Source organism: Nomia melanderi, unplaced genomic scaffold (assembly GCF_051020985.1).
Source record: "Nomia melanderi isolate GNS246 unplaced genomic scaffold, iyNomMela1 scaffold0848, whole genome shotgun sequence".
NCBI lineage: Eukaryota > Metazoa > Arthropoda > Insecta > Hymenoptera > Halictidae > Nomia > Nomia melanderi.
Genome location: NW_027475962.1, coordinates 7,501 through 15,000, shown reverse-complemented (window position 1 = coordinate 15,000; position 7,500 = coordinate 7,501). Strand labels below are relative to the sequence as shown.

At 50.0% G+C, this 7,500-nt stretch overlaps 2 non-coding genes across 2 annotated transcripts in view; both read left to right on the top strand.

The window, feature by feature from the left end:
- Positions 1 to 37, top strand: part of LOC143176789 (small subunit ribosomal RNA) — a 1,921-nt gene extending 1,884 nt beyond the window's left edge. The window contains exon 1 of the ribosomal RNA XR_013001296.1: positions 1 to 37. This exon is cut by the window's left edge and continues 1,884 nt beyond it. This is a non-coding gene — a ribosomal RNA (small subunit ribosomal RNA).
- Positions 38 to 6,638: 6,601 nt separating this feature from the next.
- On the top strand, positions 6,639 to 6,793 carry LOC143176788 (5.8S ribosomal RNA). Its single transcript, XR_013001295.1, has one exon. It is a non-coding gene; the product is annotated as a 5.8S ribosomal RNA (ribosomal RNA).
- Positions 6,794 to 7,500: the final 707 nt, after the last annotated feature.

Here is a 7,500-nt window from a genome sequence, read left to right as displayed (position 1 = left end):
CAAGGTTTCCGTAGGTGAACCTGCGGAAGGATCATTAACGAGCAAAATACACTACAAGAACTGACCGAAAGAAGGAAACATGAGAAATATAAAGAGTGGAGCGAAAGATAATATAAAAAGGAGCGAAAGATACATACATATATATATATAAGTGTACGAGTTCAATTTCTGCACACACTCGATACACAAGAGAAATAATATTATATATACAGAGGAGGAAGGAGCGATAAACGTGCAACAACGCTTCCTCGTGAAAAATACTTGAACGATCATGCACAGAGAGGTATCTCGATACCTGCTCTGCTGTATGACTAGACGGCTTACGCGCGGAGAGTTCATCTCCCGTCCGTCGGAAATTTCGAACGGCTTACGCGCGGAGAAATACACTTCTCCCGTCCGTCGAAATTTTTTTTTTTTACTTTGAACAAGGCGCATAGAGCCCGCCGAACCACGATTTCCGTGCGTCTTACATCTTTCGACGATGGGACGATCCACGCGAAGAGTTGTTTCGTGCTCGCGCGAGGTGCGATAGCGTCGATTCGCTTTTCTGTACGGGGAGAAATAGAACGATGAGTTGACTTATCGGGTCTTCGTTGGAATTACCGTCGCTGGCATTGTAAACTCCAGATGACCTTGTGATTCCTTCGTCGGGCACTGGTAAAGGGTGGCGATGATTCGTTCTATAATAGAAATACCCGTCGTAGCGATTCGGCCGAGACACCCGCCACGAAACACTCTCTCGTCGTGGAATCCCCGCGTCGGAGAGTAAAACGCGCGAAGGCTTACTATGAGAGAAGAAATAGTATATGCCGGTGGTTCGCGTGTGTAGGCTCTATACGAAATTGCGATTCAAGAGAGTAGGAAAAGACGCGATGAACCACGATTTCCGTGCGTCTTACGTCTCTCGACGATGGGACGATCCACGCGAAGAGTTGTTACGTGCTCGCGCGAGGTGCGATAGCGTCGATTCGCTTTTCTGTACGGGGAGAAATAGAACGATGAGCTGACTTATCGGGTCTTCGTTGGAATTACCGTCGCTGGCATTGTAAACTCCAGATGACCTTGTGATTCCTTCGTCGGGCACTGGTAAAGGGTGGCGATGATTCGTTCTATAATAGAAATACCCGTCGTAGCGTTTCGGCCTAGTCACCCGCCACGAAACACTCTCTCGTCGTGGAATCCCCGCGTCGGAGAGTAAAACGCCGAAGGCTTACTTATGAAACTTACGTCTCTCGACGATGGGACGATCCACGCGAAGAGTTGTTACGTGCACGCGTATGGTGCGATTGCGTCGATTCGCTTTTCTGTACGGGGAGCAATAGAACGTTGAGTTGACTTATCGGGTCTTCGTTGGAATTACCGTCGCTGGCATTGTAAACTCCAGATGACCTTGTGATTCCTTCGTCGGGCACTGGTAAAGGGTGGCGATGATGCGTTCTATAATAGAAATACCCGTCGTAGCGTTTCTTCCGAGTCAACCCGCTCACGAAACACTCTCTCGTCGTGGAATCCCCGCGTCGGAGAGTAAAACGCGAATTCATAGTATGGAAACTTACGTCTCTCGACGATGGGACGATCCACGCGAAGAGTTGTTACGTGCACGCGTATGGTGCGATTGCGTCGATTCGCTTTTCTGTACGGGGAGTAATAGAACGTTGAGTTGACTTATCGGGTCTTCGTTGGAATTACCGTCGCTGGCATTGTAAACTCCAGATGACCTTGTGATTCCTTCGTCGGGCACTGGTAAAGGGTGGCGATGATGCGTTCTATAATAGAAATACCCGTCGTAGCGTTTCTTCCGAGTCAACCCGCTCACGAAACTCTCTCTCGTCGTGGAATCCCCGCGTCGGAGAGTAAAACGCGAATTCATACTATGAAAACTTACGTCTCTCGACGATGGGACGATCCACGCGAAGAGTTGTTTACGTGCACGCGTATGGTGCGATTGCGTCGATTCGCTTTTCTGTACGGGGAGAAATAGAACGTTGAGTTGACTTATCGGGTCTTCGTTGGAATTACCGTCGCTGGCATTGTAAACTCCAGATGACCTTGTGATTCCTTCGTCGGGCACTGGTAAAGGGTGGCGATGATGCGTTCTATAATAGAAATACCCGTCGTAGCGTTTCTTCCGAGTCAACCCGCTCACGAAACTCTCTCTCTCGTCGTGGAATCCCCGCGTCGGAGAGTAAAACGCCGAAGGCTTACTATGAAACTTACGTCTCTCGACGATGGGACGATCCACGCGAAGAGTTGTTACGTGCACGCGTATGGTGCGATTGCGTCGATTCGCTTTTCTGTACGGGGAGTAATAGAACGTTGAGTTGACTTATCGGGTCTTCGTTGGAATTACCGTCGCTGGCATTGTAAACTCCAGATGACCTTGTGATTCCTTCGTCGGGCACTGGTAAAGGGTGGCGATGATTCGTTCTATAATAGAAATACCCGTCGTAGCGTTTCTTCCGAGTCAACCCGCTCACGAAACTCTCTCTCTCGTCGTGGAATCCCCGCGTCGGAGAGTAAAACGCGAATTCATAGTATGGAAACTTACGTCTCTCGACGATGGGACGATCCACGCGAAGAGTTGTTACGTGCACGCGTATGGTGCGATTGCGTCGATTCGCTTTTCTGTACGGGGAGCAATAGAACGTTGAGTTGACTTATCGGGTCTTCGTTGGAATTACCGTCGCTGGCATTGTAAACTCCAGATGACCTTGTGATTCCTTCGTCGGGCACTGGTAAAGGGTGGCGATGATTCGTTCTATAATAGAAATACCCGTCGTAGCGTTTCTTCCGAGTCAACCCGCTCACGAAACTCTCTCTCGTCGTGGAATCCCCGCGTCGGAGAGTAAAACGCGAATTCATACTATGAAAACTTACGTCTCTCGACGATGGGACGATCCACGCGAAGAGTTGTTTACGTGCACGCGTATGGTGCGATTGCGTCGATTCGCTTTTCTGTACGGGGAGAAATAGAACGTTGAGTTGACTTATCGGGTCTTCGTTGGAATTACCGTCGCTGGCATTGTAAACTCCAGATGACCTTGTGATTCCTTCGTCGGGCACTGGTAAAGGGTGGCGATGATGCGTTCTACAATAGAAATACCCGTCGTAGCGTTTCTTCCGAGTCAACCCGCTCACGAAACTCTCTCTCGTCGTGGAATCCCCGCGTCGGAGGGTAAAACGCGATATATAATAGTATATGCCAGTGGTTCGCGCGCGTCGTCTCTGAGATACGCGGTCGACAGAGTTCCGAAAACACGTGATGTGCCACGATTTCCGTGCGTCTTACATCTTTCGACGATGGGACGATCCACGCGAAGAGAACGTTCGTGCTTGCGTGAGGTGCAACAGCGTCGATTCGCTTTTCTGTACGGGGAGAAATAGAACGTTGAGTTGACTTATCGGGTCTTCGTTGGAATTACCGTCGCTGGCATTGTAAACTCCAGATGACCTTGTGATTCCTTCGTCGGGCACTGGTAAAGGGTGGCGATGATTCGTTCTATAATAGTAATACCCGTCGTAGCGTTTCGACCGATGTCACCCGCCACGAAAGTCTCTCTCGACGTGGAAACCCCGCGCCGAAGAGTAAACGCGAAGGCTTACCATACGAAAGAAAACGGTATTATACGCCTGTGGTATGTGCGTCTCGGCTCTGTGATACGCGATCGGCAGAGTTACAAAAAAACGTTGATGGGCCACGATTTCCGTGCGTCTTACATCTTTCGACGATGGGACGATCCACGCGAAGAGTAGTTACGTGCTCGCGCGAGGTGCGATAGCGTCGATTCGCTTTTCTGTACGGGGAGAAATAGAACGATGAGTTGACTTATCGGGTCTTCGTTGGAATTACCGTCGCTGGCATTGTAAACTCCAGATGACCTTGTGATTCCTTCGTCGGGCACTGGTAAAGGGTGGCGATGATTCGTTCTATAATAGAAATACCCGTCGTAGCGATTCGGCCGAGTCACCCGCCACGAAACTCTCTCTCGTCGTGGAATCCCCATGTCGGAGAGTAAAACGCGAAGGCTAACTATATAAGAAATATATAGTATTATTTATGCCTGTGGTTCTCCGTTTGCCCTACTCTCAGATACGCGACTCGGAGAGTTACGAATAATCGTGATGGACCACGATTTCTGTACGTCTTACATCTTTCGACGATGGGACGATCCACGCGAAGAGATCATTCCTGCTTGCGTGAGGTGCGATAGCGCCGATTCGCTTTTCTGTACGGGGAGAAATAGAACGATGAGTTGACTTATCGGGTCTTCGTTGGAATTACCGTCGCTGGCATTGTAAACTCCAGATGACCTTGTGATTCCTTCGTCGGGCACTGGTAAAGGGTGGCGATGATTCGTTCTATAATAGAAATACCCGTCGTAGCGATTCGGCCGTGTCACCCGCCACGAAAATCTCTCTCGTCGTGGAATCCCCGCGTCGTAGAGTAAACGCGAAGGCTTGCTATAGAAGACTATAGTTTATACGCCTGTGGTTCACCGGTTGCCTGCTCTCCGGGGTACGCGATCGCGCAGGAGTTACGGAAGAACTTGATGGGCCACGATCTCCAAGCGGCTATATCTTTCGACGATGGGACGATTCACGCGAAGAGAACGTTCGTGCATGCGTGAGGTGCGATAGCGTTGATTCGCTTGTCTGTACGGGGAGAAATAGAACGATGAGTTGACTTATCGGGTCTTCGTTGGAATTACCGTCGCTGGCATTGTAAACTCCAGATGACCTTGTGATTCCTTCGTCGGGCACTGGTAAAGGGTGGCGATGATTCGTTCTATAATAGAAATACCCGTCGTAGCGTTTCGACCGATGTCACCCGCCACGAAATTCTCTCTCGTCGTGGAATCCCCGCGTCGGAGAGTAACCGCCGAAGGCTTGCTATAGAAGACTATAGTTTATACGCCTGTGGTTCACCGGTTGCCGGCTCTCCGGGGCACGCGATCGCGCGAAGGTTACGGAGGGACGTGAAGCGCCCGAGCAATGAAACGTCCGCAGGAGGAAACGAGCAACCGCCGAACATTGTTTCGCGACGTTTCCATAATGTATTGTCGTTTCGCTCGCATCCCGCTTCTTTCCCCTAGTTTCCTCGACGCGTAGTTTCGCAGCCTTAGTGGACGAATCATTCTCGATTCGAGGAAAGATATGCAGTGGGGCGTGCAATGAGCCCGCCAGAGACCACGATCTCCAATGCGTCTTTACATCTTTGGACGATGGGACGATCCACGCGAAGAGAACGTTCGTGCTTGCGCGAGGTGCATTAGCGTCGATTCGCTTTTCTGTACGGGGAGAAATAGAACGATGAGTTGACTTATCGGGTCTTCGTTGGAATTACCGTCGCTGGCATTGTAAACTCCAGATGACCTTGTGATTCCTTCGTCGGGCACTGGTAAAGGGTGGCGATGATTCGTTCTATAATAGAAATACCCGTCGTAGCGATTCGGCCGAGTCACCCGCCACGAAACTGTCTCTCTTTCGTCGTGGAAACCCCGCGTCGGAGAGTAAAACGCGCGAAGGCTGTGACTGTAACATATATATATATATATACACAGTATACAATGCCTGTGGTTTTTGCGCGTGTCGGCTCTTCGGTATACGCGATCGGCCAGAGTTACGGAGGGACGGTGAAGCGCACGAGAAATTGAAACGGCCGCACGATTGGAACCGAGCAACCGTCGAACATTGTTTCGCGACGTTTCCATAATGCGTTTTCGTTTCGCTCGCATACCGCTTCTTTTCCCCTAGTCTCTGAGACGCGTTTTCGAGCCGTTCTTCTACTATCGATTCTCGTAGAGAGAAGGGACCGGGTAGTCTGGAAGTGGAACCCGCATCTTGCGTGTACCGTACACGGAATTGAGAGGACCGGCCGTGAAGCTCGTTTTAAAGCCGTGCGTCTGACACCCAACTCTTGCGCGCCAATTTCGCGGCAAGAGATAATATGGGACGAATGACCGGCAAAGAGCCAGCTGTGAAGTCTGTTTTTTTAATCGAATCCGTGGACGTGTGTATGCCGTAGCGTCGCTCGTCGTGTTCGTTCATGGTCGTTCCGAGAGAAAGAACGAAAGCGGTAACGAAGGGACCGGCCGTGAAGCTCGTTTTAAAGCCGCGCGTCTGACACCCAACTCTTGCGCGCCAATTTCGCGGCAAGAGATAACATGGGACGAATGACCGGCAAAGAGCCAGCTGTGAAGTCTTTTTTCATTATTTGCTTTCAATCGATCGATCGGTACGATTCGTGCAACGTTTCGCGCGATGCGACGCGAAAACATGCGCGCAACAATAGATGCGTCTGATCGGAAGAACGCGAGGGTCGACTGCACGCGATGGATTCAGTATCGGGTAGGATACAAAATATATCCCCGTCGTTTCCACGCGTGCGAGTCTTCTGCGTCTTTCGCGGGTTTTTGAATGCACTATACGCCCGGAACGTCGAGAAATATATACATATTACTTGAACGTTTTTCGTCTCGAAAGGCTTCGGTGTCGTCTCCAAGGCGACGCCTGAATCTCCTTCGCGCGCTGGTCGGAGATTCAGGTATCAACTTTTATCTTCTCTTTGAAAGAAGAGAGATATTAGGTCGAACAAGTGAGAATAAAATTATATATGTGAAATATAAAATTTATACGATTACCCTGAACGGTGGATCACTTGGCTCGTGGGTCGATGAAGAACGCAGCTAATTGCGCGTCAACGTGTGAACTGCAGGACACATGAACATCGACATTTCGAACGCACATTGCGGTCCACGGATACAATTCCTGGACCACGCCTGGCTGAGGGTCGTTTACGTACCATACACTGCTTGCGTAGCTCTGTCAAATCCCCGCCGTCGTTCACCTCTTCGGATCGAACGTTTTTTTACCGAAGGGCGCAAAGAACGTCTCTGAGTCGGGTTAAGAGAAGGATGCTACGTACGAGCGAACGATGGGTGTCTCGTCGGCGTTTGTCGCGGACACGCGAAAATTCTGTGAATTTCACGGACAGTGTACGTTCTAGTTGTTGCAAAACGATCGGAATCGTTTGTATGGACTCGCGTGAGTGTTCGCGGCGTCGTGCGTCGTTCAATTACGACCGCCCGCGGATACCGCTCCACTGCGATATGGATCTGAGCGACAACTTTTTCGGCTGTTCGTGAGATGAACGGTTTCGTGTGTTTAGAAAAATTTTTTTTCCCGCGCTCCCGACGTCACCTGAAATGATGCGTCAGAGGTGAAAGAAAATATTAAGAAGTCGAGAGAGAGAGACTACACACGTTTTATTCATATTTTGTATACCGTGCGTGAGACGGATGTGCACGACACGTCGTATGTCGGTATATTACCGACTGGCCCCAGGGAGATTGTTTTCTTCCTCTCTTACGAATGAGATGTACGTTTCGGAGGATCGTCGTTACCGAAACACACGGCAAAACGAGACTTCTCGCAGCAGAACCTTTATACACAATACACATCGACTCTTTTTACCCCGAGAGAGAGAGAAAAGGTGTATTT